This window comes from Protopterus annectens, chromosome 10.part0, assembly GCF_019279795.1.
Source record: "Protopterus annectens isolate FY-2018-M chromosome 10.part0, PAN1.0, whole genome shotgun sequence".
Lineage (NCBI taxonomy): Eukaryota > Metazoa > Chordata > Ceratodontiformes > Protopteridae > Protopterus > Protopterus annectens.
Window position 1 is genome coordinate 640585389 of NC_056744.1, and position 20113 is coordinate 640605501.

General features: G+C 38.2%; 1 protein-coding gene across 2 annotated transcripts in view; it reads left to right on the plus strand.

The window, feature by feature from the left end:
• HSPB11 (heat shock protein family B (small) member 11) overlaps positions 1–20113 on the plus strand; it is a 280522-nt gene that overhangs the window by 259626 nt on the left and 783 nt on the right. The window lies entirely within an intron of this gene.

Genomic DNA, 20113 nt, shown 5'->3' on the forward strand with positions numbered 1-20113 from the left:
ACTATCTTCTGCAAGCTAGAACATATAGCTGTTACTAGATTGTCAAGCTGAGGACCAAATAAAATATGTGTAATTTTAGGAAGCTGCTTACTATAATGTAGCTCATACCTTGCTACAGTTACAAGTACTTCTAATTGTTCTAAGTTTCTAACTGCAACCACATGCCGATACAGCACTCCTGGCTCATTTGTGCCTGCCTATCATGTCTCCTAACAGTTTGCACCAGGGGCAGCTACTCGTACATTCCATCTTAATTATGTTTATGGTGAAACATATAACCAAATGATATTGGGTCTATATTATTTTGTCGAATGGCTATTCAGCAAATAGCCATTTGTCGAACACCTATTTAGCGATGCCACTCTTCAAACAGTGAATTTTAACTAGGGCAAACCAGTGGTTGGCCACTGTCTGGAATTTGCCCTTTTCCCCACTGTAGTGTAATCTTGGATTTAGTATATTTAGTTATGGGGTGTGGGGGCCCCCCACCTTGGCAGGTTTTCAATTTTATTTATTTATTTTGTGGTTGCTTGGTTGTGGCCAATCATTTGTTTGCCCTACTTAAAATTTGCCATTCAATGAAGAGCGGCTTCACTAAATAGGTGTTCGATGAATCACTATTAACTGAATAGCCATTCGACTAAGTGATATAAACACATGATATTTTGATCATAACCTGTTATGTGGGTTTTTACAGCTGAAATTTCATGTACCTCAGGAATATAAATGCTCTCTGTTTTATGGATGGTAGCTAGCAGAGTACTCTACTTCAAAGCTTTTGGTACTTTACTTCAAACTAGTGTTCCCTCCCACCCCACCCCTAATGCTGGACTCTTTTTACTGTTTCTGATGTTGGTAATACTGCATGTGTGACTGACCTGGAAATGGTTACCTTAATGTTTTTTAGACTGTGTACTGTACTACCAATTGCATGTTCTCTTGTGTGTAACACCTTTGTTCAGTTTTACCAATATATAAAATGCAGTATGGTGTATATCAGTCTTCTACGCATTTCTTTTCTAATCTATTATAATGTTAGCTGTCTGATGCCATTAACATTTGCTGTCTTATACATAGCCTGGGTGGCGGCTGAAAAGGGTAACAAACATAAATAAATAAATTTAAAAAATAACATATTTATGTAGTTTAAGAATAAGGTTTTAGACCTGCTGTACATAAAACCAGTCTCCATTCAACTTATTAATAATGTTTTTAAGAAAAGGGATATAGGATATTGTGTACTTTAAGGATTCATGTTGACTTTAATGAATTGCATGTCACTTGACATGCGATATTCAATGTCTTTCAGTAAAGCTAGTGATTGGAATGCATGTCATACCATCTCTTCATTGAAATCTCTTCTTCACTGAACTTCACTAAGAAGTATTCATTATATAAGCCATTTTCCTGAGGATTCTGCCCACGACTTTCCCACTGCTGTTTTTAGGCTAGGTTTTTCCTGCTCCATGCCTTATACAAGGGTACCACACTTGTCTTCTATTCTGCAGGCACTTTCCTAGTGATCAGTGATCTACTGAAAATGTGTAAGAAGAACTGCCAGCACACTAACTAGATTCCTAATAATGTTTAAATTACCGCTGAAAGCCGTACTGAATGAGAAACCACAACATTTATTTAAACGCCAAAATACAAACGTTTTTCATGAGTTAGATCTCAGAAAATTAAATGAGAAGAGGTCAGAAAGTAGCTATAATTTTACTAAGGATGAGAAGGATATTCTCCAGATGTTGTTGATGGCAGATGTAAGGGTTATGAACCCGGATAAGGGAGGGGGACTTGTAATGATGGATGGATCAGATTATTTAAAGAAAATTTAAAATATATTAACATTGGATACATATGACATAACATCCATTAGCGAATGTAATAAATCTAATCAATTTATTAAAAGCTTTCTAAATGAGCTTTTTATAGAAGCGAGAATAGACATACACACATTCAACTATCTTATAGTTGAATTTCCAAGGGCACCCTGTATCTTTGGGGTACCCAAAATATATAAGAACATCAATGATCCCCCATTTAGACCCATTGTGGATGGCAGGAGGTCATCCACGTATGCTTGTGCCAAATTCATAGACGAAATAATGAAAAAATATGTTGTTTTGGACCCATGGATAGTGAAAGACTCGTAGGTGTTTTTAGAAAAAGTCAATATTCTCACATTTCACAAAGAGCATAATTTTTTGACAATAGATGTAAAAGACTTGTACACCAGTATCCCACACTAGCAAGGCATAGAATGGGCTACAGCTAGAATGAAACAGAATGGAGCCCCACATGATGAAGTTACATTAGTACAAGAGATATTAGATGTGATTTTGTCATATAATTTTATATTGTTTGACAATCAATATTATATCCAAAAGAAAGGAGTTGCAATGGGATCCCCCTGTGGATCCAGCTATGCCAACTTAGTGATGTCTTATTGGGAAAATACATTTGTGTTTGGCAATCAAGCTTTGAAACACATAGTGAAATTTTATGCAAGGTTTATTGACGATATAATATTGATTATTGAAGGAGATGATTTGGCAGCAAGTAACACAGTGGATATGCTCAATAATTCCACTGATTTCTTGTATTTGACATATAATTTTAGCACTATCTCAATTCCATTTCTGGACATCAATTTATGTAAAAATGTCAAACAAGGGGTATATGAAGCAAATATTTTTAGAAAGCCCACTTATTCTAATAAATTTCTCCACTTTTCTAGTGCACACCCAATCCACCAAAAAAAGTCTATAATTAAAGGTCAATTAGTCAGAGCTGCACGTATGATAACCACAGACATTAACTTTGAAGAAGAATGCATGAAATTAAAACAAATGTTTCTGAACAGGGATTATCCGATCTCTATTATAGAAGAACTGATAGAAGAAGTTACAGTTAAGAGAAGTAATGGACATTTTAAACCCATTTTGAAGCAGAATAATAGAGGACAGTATAGCCCCTTTAGGTTAGGGAGTAATGTAGAGACACAAGGTCCAATACATCAACAACAAATAAACACTGAATTTCATTTAGCATGTGTTTTAAAGTTCTCGCTGGATTATCGACATATAAAAGAAATTTTGATAAAAAATTGGGCCTTATTAAAAGATGATAACTTTCTTATGTCCAAACTGGGTACCACACCCAGGATAGTTTGGAAAAGAGGTATAAGTTTTAAAGAATTATTACATCAGACACATGCTAGGACACCCAATAAGGGAATGATGCAATGTGGCAATTGTCATTACTGCCATTATATGTCATTAGGAATTAACATTAACATCAATGGCTTTAAGTTAAGTACAAAAAGAAAATTTAACTGAAACTTGAAGGGAGTTGTATATGTGGCAGTTTGCCAAGGCTGTCCATCTTTTTACATAGGCAAGACGGAACGTAGGTTGAGGGATAGAGTCTATGAACAGTTGAGAAGCATTAACCTGCAAAAAGAAGACAATGCTTTAGCTAGACATGTTCTTTCCTATCCCCATCATAAGTTACAGTTTAAAATCATTGATCAAATTACACAAGATGCTAGGGGAGGCCCTTTTGGCCTTTTACTAGAAAAGAAAGAGTTACTATGGCAAGTAAAACTTAATGCCTATTCCAACCCAGGTTTAAATGAAAAATGCTCCCTAATGTGTCTACTAAAACTTAGAAGTTTGGACAGATAAGGTCCTTTTTGTATATATGGTCATTTTTTTTCAGATTTTTTTTCACATTATCTGTACATATAACTTTAACATATAACACCAATTTTCAGAATTTTTAACACTTTAAACATGGTATTACATTATTAATACCATTTAGGGCATTAGCAATAAGCATTAACTTGAGAATTTTTCCTGAGGGTCAATTTTTTAACTTTGGTATATTCATATGTTTTTAAATTAATTCTATACATATACATATACCTTTTTAATATATAAAAAATGTTAGGTAGTTATTATTCGAGATTTTTTGATCTAATGTCAGTTTTGATTGTTACTTTTATATGTCAGTTAACTTAATCTAATTTTACTTCATTCAGATGAGCATATATATATTTTTAAAATATATGTATTAATATGATTTTTAAAATACGAGGTGTATCAATATGACCTGTGCAGGATTTATAATATATGGAGATATATATTTATATATTTTTAGTTCCCCACAACTTGCACATGTCAATATTGGTATTAGATTGTATACATTCTCTGGTTAGTATTTACTGATTGATTCATTTATTTATTTACTTATTCATTTATTCATTTATTTACTTATTTATTCGTTGTTGCAATTATAATTAATTTAAAATAGTATAATATTATTTTGGGGCTTGTTATTACTGTGGATATAAACTTATCACATTTATGGTAGTTTTTATTTTAACTAAGGAGTTTGTGTCTTTAAGACAACTGCAGATCTATTATACTATTAGAGATTTTGGCGCGCAGTATAAATATGCTTTGAAAAGAAATGTACAACGTTTTGGATTTATTCTGAAGAAGTCTAATCACAGGGTTGGACGAAAAACGTTTGAATTTTGGCATTTAAATAAATTTTGTGGTTTCTCATTCAGTACGGCTTTCAGTGGTAATTTAAACAGTTTGGTTCAGTTTTATTTGTTGTAGATTCCTAATAACCCTGAGAGGCAACCTGTCAGGTAACTGTGCTCTGTCGTCTCTTACAGAAGCCAGTTTTCACTCATCTTCCTTCCCTCCTCTATCCTGTTGATTGCACGCTGTTTTCCCACTCTGATCTAACTCACTCCCAGCATGGCACCCTCTCTTTATTTGACGTTATAAAGAGTAAAGCAAAGGATTCATTCAACATCTTCCCCAGCTTTGAAGTCCTCTATGATCTCCATTCATGTCTGCCCCTCTCTATTTTCTTTCTGCTATTCACCTAAAGAAGCTATTTTTCCCCATTGACATATCTTTTTTCTCTTATTACTAGTCCCAATTTTCTTTTTAGTCATATTGGCTTTCACTTCTTTTGCTTTCTGTTGCATGTCCCTTCCCTTCTTATCTGCATCCAGTTTTACTTTCCACAGATTTCCTCACTGTCTGGAGTGATTGCTTCACTTCTTGTGACACTTCTCATCTTTTCCCATTTCCCCTGCACTTTTTCTACAAATTCTTTCCACTCTTCTTCCCTTTTACTTTCTGTGCCTTCCAGTCTGGCTGTGTGCACTTCTCTGCTCACTTCCCTCCCAGTTACATTGAGATATTTGCTCTTGCATGGCCTCCTGTGGCTCTGACTCCTCTTTATCACTTATCAGGGCTTTCTGCATCTGTGCCTTCACCTTGTCTTTCTGTTCCTTATATTCTACAACATGACTGTATGCATTTCCCACTTTCACTTCACTTTATACCAAATCACCTGCCTGCATTTCTCTGCTGTTCTTCACCTAGCCTTTCCCGTCCTTTCCTGGCTAGTGGCTTCCTGTTGCCTATTCTGCAGGACTGTTCTGCCCATTCTTATCAGCCTTTATTTTACCATTTGTTGTTTCCATATTCTCACTTGAAACTGACCTATACTCACGCAGACCTACATCCTCTGTCCTCTCAAACCTGTCTAGGACTAGTTGTTGCCCTACCTGCTCATCTACTCACCCATCTCTCTCCTACTTTTCTAAATTAGTCTGCCTTGCTGTTTCTATCTTTTCATGTTCTTTCTTCCTTTTTTCTTCTTTTAGTTGTATAAATATATCTTTCAATAAGCACCTTTCTAAAAGCAGACATGATACTATATTGGCTAAAGCTATAACGTATATAATAAACCTAATGACTTTATTAAGTGATTATGACACCCTATGTGGCAGAAAAAAAAACATGAAGCATTACTTATGGTCTTTTCTGTACAATGAAACAGACCTCTTTCTTGTGTGAAAAAAAATTATGAAGAATTTACCAGCTCAGCAGCATAGAGGGCCCATGGCACAGCCCTGACTGTGGTCAAGGCAACCTTCATTTGATTAATAATTTGGGACTTGAAAGAGCAGGTATGGTTTGGGAATAAGTAGGCCCATCCTCTGGGAACTGACAGTATATGTGTAAGGGTGCTAGTGACTCATCCTACTCTGTGCCTCTCCAGAGATTATAAAGCTTAGTGGGAAGTCTGAACGCCCTTCTTTGATAAAATAGATGATCAACATATGGTAAGTTCTACAGCAATGTAAAAAATATGTCAGTTTAAATCTGATGCCATTGTTTACTGTGGTTATTATATTGGCCATAGTCTACAATACTGGGACTGATGTAGCCTGAAAGTGACTGATAGTCTGTGACTCTGAATCTCATCATCTATGTAAAGAGGGGTACTGGCATGAGGCTCTACACTATGTGGGTTATGGGGGGGGGGGGGTCAAGCGCCCCTTATAACTAAAGTCCTTTCAAGATTTTGTGGATTTCACATGTAGTCAGTTGCAATCTTTAGAAGTGAATTGGGCTAAACCGAATGACTCTACATTAATTACAAAATATGAGCATTATACAATGTATTTATTTATTTTGTATACTTTTTACTGTGTTTAACTAACCATCTGCTTGCACATGTTCCTCTCCTCAATCTCTTGTTTCTTAGCACTGCTTACACCCTGAGTCGCTCTGATATTTTTCCCAGTCATAGTCCAGAGAGAAGATTAAAGCATACCTGTGCAACAACCTCCTCTCTGCTTTAGAGATTTTTTTATATAACTTACCCATGCCCTGACCCAAGCATGATGTGCAGTCTTGTAAGGTCATGAATATTACAAAGATCTGCCAGTGTGCAATATTGTTAATTTTATCAGAGATTGAAGCTCACTGTCTTACCTCATCACTTACAGATGTCAGTCTGTAGTGACAGGCATGCTTGGAAAATTCCCAAGTCCCCTGCTGACTACTCTGGTGCTGGGCTCACTAGACAAATCCAAGTCACTTGGATCATGGTCAAGGCGCCATAATCCTTCTCCACCAGGAAGCCAATTACCAACATAATGTAAGTTACAGTTCTCTCCCTCTCTCAACCCCTAATATCCACATAATGCTAAGAAAGTTCTCTTCTTCCCCTCCTGTTCACCTGACTAAAGCAGTTGGTAAACATGACCGTAAGATATATATGGAGCAAAAAGGCATACAGCAACTTTCTCTAAATCTGACAAAATGAGGCCTAGCCAGTCATGGTTTACTTTGACTATTTTCTTTCAGCTCAACTTAGTTTATTTATTCTTCTTGAAGAAACCTGGATATGATTGGTTTGAAAACAAATGACAAACATCACCTTGCCAGTTAGTGTAGAAGATTAAGACCATGAACTATTAATTAGATTCTTTGTGCATTCCAGGGTTAGATTCCCTCAGCCTCTGTTTACCTACTTTGTAACTGTAAGTATGCCACTTAACTAGACAGTGTTCCTTGGTTATCCCAAAAAAGAACACTTTTGTCAAGTGGGCTTACTGGTTAACAAATAAATCTAATAAAAAAAATAATAAAACAATAAAAAACTGACAAATCTCTTTACATGGCTTTCACCTATCCCCACTAAATTCAAGACCAGGTGATATGCTTCTATTAATTTGTGCATCTGTAGTAAATATTCTTATTAAATTTTAGCATTCCAGACTATATGACTGCAAAGCAGTAGTGAACCCTATAAATTATGCCAATACATTTATAATCCCAAACTAGACTTTGTGTGTTGTGCTGACTAAATTAACATATATTGGAAACAGCCCTAAAAGGGAATGTCATGGGTATAAACATAATATATTAATATTGGATTCTGATGAAGTCCAGTGCAACATTTATGCTGAAGGATGAAAGCTGTGTTATTAAATGATTGAACTTATTTCGGTGGAGCCTTGCTGTCTTTTGGGTTTTTTTTTAAGTTGCTTTACTATTGTTTTTTTCTCACCAGAAAGAGAGTTTTTATTAATTATGGGTTTAAATATGTTTTTGTTCTTTGGGTGGCTTCACATTTGAAGCTTCCTTAATAATGTTCCTCAGATTAGACTTAATTTCCAACAAGCATTTGAATTAATAAAGCTAATCATCATAGCTTCTTCTCTTTAAACTTCTAGTTTTCCCTTTTAACCTTCTTAATAGGTCTTTGTACCTTTGCATCATTGGTTTTGTAATATGTAATGCAATATGTGATTCAGCTTCCTTAAAAGATTACTTAGTTTCTTTTAGCTCTTCCTGGTGGTAGTTGATATTTTAGTCTTTGTCTTTTAACTGCCCAAATATGTCTTTGACCGTCATGTTCTCTGACATTTCCTTTGAGAACTATAACTGCTTCATGTTTTTCTTTTTAACTAGTCATTTACATATAACTCTATTAGTTGTCAGTTAAGACCACCAGATTGCTGCAGCCCAGCCCCTAAGTAGACTATCCCCTATCTTAAGTCCCCATTCTTCACCCTTCTCGAACTCCCTTAAACCCTTTCTGTTTAACTACATGAAATCACTTTCTCCATCAGGTTGTTCCTAGTTCTTGCCACTATTTCTGCATAAAGCATTTCATTTACTAGGAACATATCTCACAGCTTCTAAATGCCACTTAGGTCTCACTTCCCATTATAACTAGATTGTGCCAGTTTCCTAACAATATCGTGAGTCCATATCGTGTTCCCTTGCATCCATCTTTCTTGCTTTCAAAGTGCATCATGCAACATCTTTAGCCATTTTTTAAAGTTCTAACCTCAGCATTCCACTAATTATTTCAGCAGCCTTGACTGCATATGTCCCACTTCCCTTGCTTTCTTCTGTGAGGTGTCCAGTACTGTATACAGTATTCCAAATATGGCCTTAAAGACATCCTATGCAATGAAAAACATAACAGCTAATCTGATGTCAATTTTCATTATTTCTCAACAGCTGAGTTTGGAACAGACTTGGATGTTATTTTAGCTCATGGCCATGGAAAAACTCTCAAACTCCTTCCTTACCCATAATGCAACAACCCCTAACATACCTCAGATTTCGTTTGCCAGTTTTGTGTTTGGATGTGGTCTCAAGTGTTTAACATTTGAAATAAGTTTATTTCTCTTTTTTTTTTTGCTCTCTTTAACTTTTAACAGTTTTCTATTTACAAATCATCTCTTTTACACCTTTTTGTGTAGTATAGTTTACCATAGTTGGTATTTCCTTTTCTCCTTTACACTTTTCTTAGTATAGTTTAAATTACTATTGTTGGTAATACTTCTAATTTTCCATTTTTCTATATTTCTACATATAATAGTAAAAATAAAATCCTTCTACATTTGTTCTCTTTAGTATCTTTAGAATGTCTGAAAAAGGCCCTCCTGGCTTTAAGAAATGCCAGAAATGCAGGCACAAGATGCCTTCATCAGACATTCATGCTTTATGCATCTACTGTTTGGGCCCAGACCATCTTCAGATACACTGTTCTATCTGCAAAGCTTTTAATCCATGAGCAGTGGTGGAGTGGAAGAGCAAGTTAATACTGCAAGGATTATTTCCTTCATCTTTTTCAGAAGCTATTTCTGGGGCACAGTCCCCCAAACCCAAGACAAAGGAGCCTTTGTCTAAGTCTTCAAGGCTTTCAGAGTCCTCAACTCCATCCTTGGATCCTACCATGCAACCACCAAAGAAAAAGCATATGTCAGATCCAAAAATTGCTCCTGCCCAGTCGGCATTGGAGTTGACTAAAGCTTCGGTTCTGAGGCCTTTGCTTAGGACAAGGTATTCCCCTCCTGTAGACCCAGTACCCTCTAAAGTACTGTCCCCTTTCCTCAAATCATGCCGGCACTCTAGGTCTCCATCGGTGGCATCCTCTTGTTCTTCCAGAAGTCTGACCAAGGCTGATGTGGACAGAATGATGAAATTTCTCTCAGGGGACATATAGTTGGTTGTTCTTCTGGCTCATACCCCTTCAGGTCAGGAAGCCCATGTTTCTACTACTCCAACAATATCAGCTCCTTTTCTGATATGACCTGTCATTTCAGAGGTCCAGGTCCATCATGTTTATATCCAAAAATGTTGGTATCTTCAGCTCAGAAGCTATCTCTGAGTACACTAGCTCTGACATTTTCAAAGCAGGATGACTCTTGGGAACCAAAGCATCCCTGTTGGATCCGAGGCATTACAGTCTACTCCAAAGGTTTTGGAGCCATCTCTTCCCCTTTGAGCCTTGGCATTGGACAGCTTGGCTCTGACCTCTGCCTCAGGTGGGCTGCTTTCGGTCAGGGTGAGTTGATGGAGTGGAAGCATGGCTTCTTGGGTCCAGTGGCTTCCTTCTCCCTGGAGTGCTCTGCCTTTAAGGTGGTGAAGAGAGTGCTCTCTGCACCAGCAGGATGGATAAATCTCCCCCCCTTGGATCTTCCCTATAGATCCTGTGTGTTCCTGCCCCTTGAGCCCCACCATTCTATGCTACAGGGACAGCCAGCCCAAAATCTCCAAGTTACCCAGCAGAGTATTTATATCACTTCCTACACTTCTCCAGAGCACCCCACTGAGGAAGTCTCTAAGAAGAGGAAGTGCAAGAGGAGGCACTTAGACTCCACTCAGGAGTCAATCACAGAAGATACTGATTTTGATGAGGGGGAAGGGTCCACAAGATCACCACCCAAAGACATCTCTTTTGGAGACATCCTTGAAATCCTTAAGCGGAGGGGTGGTTGGTCCTCCGATAACCCTTCTCCAGAGGAACTGGTATTCCTGGAGGCCTTTGGAACTGGCCCGTTTACCTCCTGGGTTACCCTACCCACCAATGAGCTCATTGACTTAATATCTAGGTGGGCATGAAAGAAGCCTGACACAGTTGAGCCAATCCCCAAAAGACCGGATTAGATTCTGGTACCACCTGTAAGAAGGGAATTTTGGAGAAAGGGAGTGCCCGTAGATGCTATAGGCATGACGGCAGCCACCAAGAAATTACTTGCTGAGAAGAGTTTCTCTGTCCCATCCCTAACAGGGAGTCTAGGGCATTGGACAGATTTGGGAAGCATGTGTATGCTTCAGTAACTCTTGCCCTCAAGTCGCTGAACTACCTGGCACACTTTATGAGACTAGAAAGGGACCATAAAGGAACTGTCAAGTTCCCTTTTGTGGACTACTACAGACTTCTGTGGCCTCAAAGTTGGTTACCCTAAAATATATTTCTAATTTGTCCATGAGGCTTATCTTTCATGCAGCTGAGGGAACCTCAAGGGTAGCGGGAGGCATTTCCATCAAGAGACATGCCTGGATGCACTTGTGTGATTTTTCAAAGCCCTTCAAGTCTTTGTTCCTTTGATGTCAGTTCGTTGTTTGGCCTTAAAGTGAAGGGCACACTCTCCAGGTGTGAAAAAGATGGAAAGACTCTGTCTGCATGGGCATACATTTTTTGACCCCTCAAAGAACCTTCTTGAGGAATTAATGAGTTGGTTAAAAGATGTGGTTCAGAAAGTTCCAGGGTCCTTTCCAAGATCCACATGGAGATGGTTCCGCCAGGGGCTGGGGGGGGGGGACTTGAATGGAAGACACCACCCATGTGGCAGAGGAGGCTATAAGAACCAGGGGTATAGAGATTCCTTCTCTGACAGACCGTACCAACATTCCTGAAAGGAGGCTGGATTGTCCCCCTCTAGGGGCAATCAGGGGTCGATAATCCCTGCACCATAGAGCCTGGCTAGATATCACAAAAGATACGTCAGATGGTGCAGTGGTGCAGCAGTAGCATTGTCGCCTCACAGCAAGAGATTCTCCGGTTTGATTCTCGGCTGGAGTGCTTTCTGTGCAGAGTCATGTCCTCCCTGTGTTCATGTGGGTTTTCTCTGGCTGCTCCAGTTTCCTCCCACTTTACAAAGACATGTGTCTGAAGCGTTTCTCCCAGGGCCGCCACTGAAAATTGGCTTCATTCCAAGTCAGACTTTCCCTTTAAAGAAATGTTAAATAAATAAATAAAATAAAATACATGGGTGTAGAGGATCATTTCCAGAGGTCAGGGGTTAAACAATTCCCTTTTCCCTTCACCTCCATCTGTATGCAAATTTTCCAATGTTCCACCCAATCAGAGGAAAGCAGAAGCACTAGAAATACAAAGGCTTCTAGAAAAAGAGAGTCCTCCAAAGGGTCCCATCAGACCAGTTAGAATCCTGAACTCACTCAATACTCTTTTTACTGCCAAAGAAAACAAGGGACTAGAGACTGATTTTCGATCTCAGCAACTTCAGCAAATCAGTTTGACACACAAAGTTCTGGACAGTCGTGGTTCATTCCATTGTGCCCTTTTTGTGCAAGGACAAATGGATGTGCTCGATAGACCTTCAGGATGTGTACTATCACATAAAAATGAATAGACAATCCAGAAGGTATCTATGCTTCCAGCTGGGAGATGGTTATTACCAGTTCAGAGCACTGCCCTTTGGCCTCACCACAGCCCCCAGGGTGTTCAAATGCATGGGAGAGGTAGCTCACTTCAAACTGCAGGGAATCTGAGTGTTTCCATACCTGGACTACTGGCTCATTACTGCCCCGACCAGGCATCTGCTAATAAGAGCACAAGATCAGGTACTCTAGACTTGCTCCCATCTGGGGATAATCATAAATTACAATAAATCCCAGTTAAAACCATCTCAAGCACTGGAATTCATAGGAAAACATTTCAGCTTGGTTTCAGTGACAGCTTCTGTTCCCCTCTTAATAGTACAAACAATTAGACTTCAACTCAGAAAAATAATTCACATTATCACAATCTCAGCCCGACTGATTCTGCAAGACTTGGGATCAATATCAGTGGCTGTAGTCCTTGTTCCTCTAGCAACATTTTATATGAGAATTCTTCAATGAATGATATCAACACAATGGTCTATTCTTTATCAACACGTCAGCGCAAAAAAGAATCACTCAAGCATGTAGGAGATACCTTTGTTGGCGGATTCAATCAGATCAGGTTTTACAAGGCTGTCCTTTCATTCTCCCTTAGCCCAAGGCCATAATGACCATGGATGTTTCCTAGATTGGGTGGGGGGGGGGCACTTTCTGGGGAAAACAATCCAAGGCACTTTGTGCCCCAAAGAGGCCAATATGCATATCTGTGTCCTGGAAATAAGAGCAGTACTCTTAGCATTGCAGGCATTTTAAGACTCTCTCCCTTCCGGGACCATTGTGATTGAGACACACAATATGTCAGTGCTTTGGTACATCGACAAACAAGGAGAAACCAGATCTTACCCTTTGTGTTGAGACGCCCTCAGAGTGTAGCAATGGATGATCTCATCCAACCATTTTCTGATAGCAATGCACATTCTGGGGAAGTCCAGCGTGATAGCAGACAAATTCAGCCAGTCCATTCTACTACCTCACAGGTGGTCTCTCAACATGATGGTGGCAGAAATGATTTTTCACCAGTGGGGCCAGCCTTGCTACAATCCTTTTGCATCTCCCCTAAACAACATGTGCAGCAGCTTCTTTGCCCTAATCCTCCCACTGGGGGAATCTCCAAGAGATGCTCTACTAAATGATTATACCCCTGGTCTCCTCTATGCATATCCTCCAACTCCACTGATCCCCAAATTTCTGCAGAAAGCTTTTCAGTTGAAGAGCAAGGTCATCCGTATTTATCCTTTCTAGCCTCAACAGATTTGGTTCCCTTTTCTTTGGCCTTATCTAATTTACCCACCTTGGTTTCTGGATCCAATTCCAGACCTCATGTCTCACCCGACAGACATGGTTCACCCAGATATTTCAAACCTAAAGCTGACAATGTGGTTTCTCCATTTCCGTTAATAGGCAGACAACATATAGTCTTGTCCCGTCCACCATATGATCCTATCTATCCATAAAGCTTCTACAAGAAAACTTTAAAGAAGTAAATGGAAGAGGTTTGTTTTTGGGCACATCAGAAACATACTGACCCTTTTTCAGCCCAAAGTGTCCTTGAAGTTTTGGCAACGATTTTCAACGAATGAGCTAGCTCCTCTGCCATTAGAGTTCAATTAGCAGCCATCTCTAATTTTCACATTGGACTTGAAAATTCTACCCTGGTTTCATCTAAGCTATGTAAGGCCTTCTTGAGAGGTACCCTTCTTCTTCTTTAAGACCTCCTTATAAAGATCAAACTCCTCCATGGGATGTAAATTTGGTACAGCAGGATCTAATTCATTCCCCTTTTGAAGTAGTAGCAAAATGTGATCTAAAGTTTCTGACCTGGAGGGCTATCTTTTTGGTAGCCATCACCTCTGTGAGAAGAATTCCAGAACTTCAAGCATTATCTTCTAAACCTCCCTACTTGATTTTTCACAGGGATAGAGTGACATTACAAATCAATCCTTCTTTCCTAACTATGGTGGTGTCAGAATCTAATATCAACCAGTCCATTAATCTGCCAGTTTTCTTTCCTAAATTTGCAAACAAAGATGAATATATGTCGCAGTTATTGGATGTTCACAGACAATTACATTTCTGTTTACACAGAACAAAAGAAATTAGGAAGATGGATCAATTATTTGTCTCCTTTGCAGATTCTAAATTGGGTGAATCAGTTGCAAAGGTAACTTTAGCCAGATGGCTGACGGATTGTATATTATTTGTCTATAATAAATTGGATCTATCCTTACCAAAACCTTTAAGAGCCTATTAAACTAGGTCCATGGCTACTTCTTTAGTGTTTCTATCCAGGGCTTCCATGGACAACATATGCGCAGTTGCAGCTTGGGCCAGTCCTCATATCTTTGTTATTCATTACAGACTGGATCTGGTCTCGAGGGGAAGAGCAGAATTTGGCTTAATTGTGCTCAGGAATATCCTTCCTTAGAGTCCATCCAGGATTTTACGTAGCTGGGGACTGTATCCCAGCTGTTGAGGAATGTATGAAAATTGACAACATTGTATAAAGAAGTCATGTACTCACCATAATGTTCCATCTGCTTTGTCCATTTTCATTCTTCCTCAACTCCTCACCCACAAACCCCCAATATTTTACTTTTCACAATTTATTTCTGGAAGAATGAGAGTTTATAAGGACACCACTATCCTTCATGTTGAGCTCTAGATATGGCTTCTTCTGTCAGGAATTTATATTAGTACTTCTAGGCAACTGGACTCCAGCATGCCAGTAGCTTATTGACCCAGGGTTAATAGGCATTATGGTGGGAACACACTCTGGCCAGTAGGGGTATATAGACCCCTCCCACAGTTAGCATGGGTCTTTGGCATAGGTCAGAAGTAGGCCAGATCATCAATCCATTTAGCACTAGCAAATACCCGGACCCATTTTTGTCAATATTATTCAACATGAGCAAATGACCTACTGCCACTTTTTTCACCTTTGAGTGGCTCACTTGGACATGAAGCTCAGTTTATTATCTGATTTCTCCTAGCCAGAGGATGATATCAACCCATCTGATGCCTGAAATAGTTGGTCAACACAACTCTTCTCTAATAGTCACCACCTAGATTCCCTTAGAAAATACAATTTTTTGAAATACTTACAAGAAAGTTATAAAAATGTATTCAAATAACAATTAAGAACGTAATTTTTTTCTTGGATTTCTGCAGAATGCCACTGCTGTCCTGTGAGAAATCAGGACTGGTGGTAACCTTATGTGGACACAAACGGTAGCTGGCAGTCAGTCCTGGAAATGAGATGTACAGCAACTCAGCAGCCCAGAAGAAACCACTGAATTGAAAGACATGATATGAACAAGATGGGATAGAGTCTGTACAAATCTCTGGCCTCTGATCTGCCCTTTCACCCTTTAAAAATCAGTAATTCATCCAGTAAAATTAGCAGTGAAAGGAAAACAGAAGGAACACCGTGACATTATTACTAAAAAATTGAACTAACCTTGAGGAAGGGAAAATGTGTGACAAACCTGGTAAAGCTGATGACTTAAGACTTGAAATGAAGAGACCATAGTATTTTTAGACATCTGTTATATGCAATCATATTCATAACTGTCTCATATATCATTTATGAGGACTGAAAAGATAAGCCTAGAATGAATGATACCTCACTTGCAGTCCCTAAAACAAGCACAGTGGGAATGCAATTGACATGCCAGCTTCTTTGACAAGTTGTCAAAAAACAGATTATAGATGGCTAGCCCACAATTTCCACTTCTAGTGTCCATTGTCAGTTGGAGAAGAGCTACCCAATATTCCAGTACTTGTATAAGGGGCAGATGGTTCAGGCTTGGCAGTCAGTGACACAGAATCCCTGCTTCTTATGTAACCTTGGCTATCTCCCCTTATTTGTGTGGCTTCCCACCATTTTTGTATATTTTTCTGTTACTTCTGTTTATGTATTCTATTTTGTAACAGTGAAACAAATTGTCCACTGATAACCTCTTAATGGATAACCATTTTTAAGAAGGTTGTTACCTTGTTGTTAACTTTTTGTTTGATATTTTCACTCCCAGTAGAGAAAAGAGATGTACAACTAAATGGTTTGAAATTCTTATAAAAGATTAGGAGATTAAAAAGAAAAACTCATCCAAAATTACTTCAGAGTGCACTCCTACTTGTAAAAGCAATGAAGTAACTGCATCTTGGCACTGGATAAAATAAACAATGTTTAATATCATCTGGGGTACTTTGCATGCCACCCCTTTGTCCACCAGGATTTTTGCTGCCAATTTCCTCCCACATATCAGTAATAAGCTATCAGGTGAATTGGTATTCCTCTAAATTACCTATAGGCATATATGTGGTGTGTGAGCAAGTATGGTCATGTATCCTTCAATAGACTGAGGGTTATATTCAGGATTAGTTCTCTGTTTTGCATTCATTGTTTGTCAGAACAGGATCTGGCATCTGTGTGATCATGAAAAGTGATAAAGCAGGCATCAGAGAATGAATGGATGAATGAATGATTGAATACATTTTTGTACTGCAATATTTTCAAAGAGTGACAGCATAATTTTATACACAAAATGTTGCTATTTAAGCTCAATATAACAACAGTAAATACGTATTTGATAGCTATATAATTTCCCCTGAATTGCATTGATTGCAGTACTTTCTTTAAACTGAATGATTTGAATATATTGCAGTTTTTTTAATTTCCAGTAGTCATTCTGATGTTACATTGACACCCACCTATACACAGTCAGATTCTTTTACAAAACTTACCGGGCTGGACTCAGATACTTGGCCACATATTGTGGTCAGTATGTATTAATATTATCAAATGCTGAAAAATCATGGCATCTCAAACCTTTAAAAGTCAGATTACATTTGCCGACACTTTGTTTTGCTGCAGTTATAAAATTACAGAAAATACCACTCATATAAGAAATAAATATTATTTTTAGTTGGGATGTTAACACAAAATACATAATTCTGATGTTTCCTGACTTTGTCAGCCACAGCATGTTTTTCTGTGAAGCAAATCAGTCAGAAAAAAAGAGCATATCATATGTATGTACGTTTATTGAGAATCAGGTGGCTCAAAACTGAACACATTAACGGCAATGCTACTAGTGTTACCTACCATGTAGAACTATATCTTTAAAACTGACATTTTCTAGAAACTATTTTACAGCACTGAGATATATACTATACTTAGTGATTTTAGGTAAAAAATATGCACACAATTGATTTTAGGTACAAAAATGTGTGCACAATTTCATGTCTACGTACTGAGTGTTGGTTCATATTTGTCTATATTTAGGAGGTATTTTCATATTTTCACTGACAACAAGGTTATTTTATGAAGACATACACACACACACACACACACACACACACACATGCACACAAATATATATATATATATATATATATATATATATAAATATATGTGTGTGTGTGTGTTTGTGTATATATATATATATATATATATATATATATATATATATATATGTATATGTATATGTGATTTTTCAATTCCGATGTAATGCCTTTTCAGTACAGATATAGTGCTCCCCCAGCCCAATAAAAATGAGTATAATGCTGTTTAGGAGACAGTCACAATGAAATGCCTGTGCAAGCCTACATTTGGTATCTACATATACAAGGCAGTATCTCGGTTGCCATTTGACAGTTCTTAATACAAGTAGCTGAGGAACTATACATATACTTAGACATGTAGTGTAGTTACCCTTAGCCTCCATACGTGTGTTACCAAGTGAATGGAGGACATCATCAGTTATTTTTCTGCATAACAGAGGATATTCAGTGGATCCAGCCAGTTACAGACCTGTTTGTCTGACCAGTCTCATATGCAAAGCCAAGGAAAAAAAAGTCATATAATTAATCAATAAGGACATACAGAACCTCCAAACATTGTACCCATCTCAGTTTGGATTTATCAAAGACAGGTCATACTTACTCAGTCTGGTAGACTTTTTTTGAAAAGGTCACTAAAGCAATGGACAGAGGTAAAATGGTGCAAACCACCTACCTCAACCTGTCCAAGGCTTCAGACAGAATCCCCCCACTAGGCATAGTAGAAAAGCTTAATAAACTACAAATAAACCCATTTGTTACACACTGGATTATCAACTGGCTCAGAGATAGGACACAGAGGATCAAAATAAAGAAGCTACCTCCACTAGAAGACCAATCACCACTGGAGTCCTCCAGGGCTCAGTGCTGAGACCTTTTCTGTTTAGCATCTACTTTTCAGAAGTAAAAGCCAATACCAAAGGGCTCTGGCTAACTACATTTGCAGATGATTGCAAGCTAGAAGCAGTAGTCAAATTCCCAAGACTCTGCTATCCTACAGGAAGCCTTGTACCAAACAAATAACTAGTTCCAGACTCATGGACTACAGCTAAATGCCAGAAAATGCATCATCTCCTTCGGAAAGTCTGCTTCCCCAGGGAGATACCACATTGACAACATACCCATGAGTTGGCCCAGTAGTTTGGAATTTGGGAACTTATGTGAACAGTGGCTTAAATTTTGATCAGCATGTGTCCACTGTGGTAAGGAAGCCCTTCTATATAGCACAGCTCATAAAAAAGGGAACTGTTTCTAGATCCACGGATGTTGCTGTTGCCCTTTACTTAGCCCATTTTAAATCATTGAGTATAATGCCCCTTTTGGCATGTATCTGTCCAGGCACATACAACAACTGGAATGACTGCAAAGATACCTTACAAAAAGGATTCAAGCCCTAAACAATATGCCCTACATGGACTGCCTTAAAGCCTTATCACTATATTTAATCTCTTATAGACTAAGAGGTGACCTCTGTCTGTCATACAAGGCATCCTCTGACCCATTACTGATGGATTTACTTTACATCCATGAATCAAAAGGTAACAGAAATACTTGGTCCATGGACGTAAGCCTCTTATACATATTAGCAGAATATTTTGGAGTGACAGGTATATCTCACAGAGGGTACCACTGATCGGAAACAGTCTCCCTGTCAATGTTAAACAAAACTCATCCCTGACCACATTCAAATGTAACTTGGCTCAATGTATGGGAAATAGGAAATTTACCCCAGAACTCCCCCTGTAACTACTAATGGAGAGAGGCAGCTCCTAAATGCTTTACCCCAGTGAATGGGTCCCCTCCAAGTATCTATGCTTTGATTTAGTAATTATCACTAGAGTAATATATATGGATCTTGAAAAGGATTAGGTGAATCTAAATTCCAATGGCACAGGCTCATTTTAAGTAACAAATGGAATAACTGGCCATGTTTAAAATGTCCCACAAGGCATTTATTCTATTACTAACTTATGAACCTAAGATTGTCATTTCTACCTTATGACCTAAAGGTAGCTAAATGTTGAAGTTGCTTATGTCATTTTACTTTTGTTAAAACAGAGGTTGTTGGTAGTGAACAAAAGTCATATACATTGACTGAATATAATGCAACTTATTATCCTGGCAAATTTTAATGGCCTTGAAGGCCTATTGTGGATTTGTACCAATATACAATGATATATATGATAACATTTTTATACTTTTTCTGAAATTTTTGTTGCGCTATGCATTTAGACATTTAGTTATGATTGTACTTAGGCTGTGCTTTTAGGTGCAGTGGTAACAGAACAGCTGCATCTTGGACACTGAGTGCCTAAAACTATATATATGGATCTTGAAAAGGATTAGGTGAATCTAAATTCCAATGGCACAGGTTCATTTTAAGTAACAAATGGGATAACTGGCCAGGTTTAAAATGTCCCACAAGGCAGCTATTCTATTACTAACTTATGAATCTAAGA